Source organism: Sinocyclocheilus rhinocerous, unplaced genomic scaffold (assembly GCF_001515625.1).
Source record: "Sinocyclocheilus rhinocerous isolate Xijiao unplaced genomic scaffold, SAMN03320098_v1.1 scaffold757, whole genome shotgun sequence".
Taxonomy (NCBI): Eukaryota; Metazoa; Chordata; class Actinopteri; order Cypriniformes; family Cyprinidae; genus Sinocyclocheilus; species Sinocyclocheilus rhinocerous.
The window spans coordinates 863019-863891 of NW_015662957.1; positions in this window are offsets into that span (position 1 = coordinate 863019).

The following is an 873-nucleotide window of genomic DNA, read 5'->3' on the forward strand; positions in this document are numbered from 1 at the left end:
GCAGATACTGTATATCTACCGTAGGAGCTACTTATGTTCAACAGTCCCACTATTTTATCAGTAGAGGGACTATTGGCTTTAACAGTAGAGCTGTAATACACGAAAGCTGTTTAAGACTGACATAGTTCAGGTGTTTATCATCACATTTAGACTGTTAATCAATGGCCTTAATGATCCACCTATAGGAATGGCATAATTTGGTGAACAAAATATAGGGGCTGAAACCTCAGAACATACTTGTATATAAGTATTCGACCATTTATATAATCTGCTGCTGAGATATCAGTTTATCTACATCATAGATTCATACCTGTCAGCATGTCACTGTTACAGACTGTTACACAATTCTTTCTTGGTTTCCAGTCCTACATAGGAGAAACGAAACGAAACAAAAAAACAACAGCTTCACTTCATCTCAAGGGTTGCCATGTCTGCATTAATGTACCACCAGAACAAAGCTAAAAGCCTTTTAGCTTTACAGAATGTCTCTATAATTCATTCCCAACTCAATATAAAACCCAATTACTTGAAACGAAGGAACAAATTAGTAAATTGTATGCACAATTAATTTTTTTTCCGTATTGCGATAGCCTACTGCGGTCTCAAATAGAAACCATGCAGTCACGTTACTTCCTCTGCTCTGTGCTTACACATAATCTGTTTCTACTTTATTAAAATTAAGCAACATACATCTTTAAAATTAAAATTAAAAATTAATAAATAAAAACAGACATAAAAATGTTAAAATGATTTACTGGTGCTAATTTTCATAGTGCAGCCTTGATTCATCACCACAAATTTAAGTATTTTACCATACATAAACACACACATATATATATATATATATATATATTTGTTTGTGAAATGGCACAG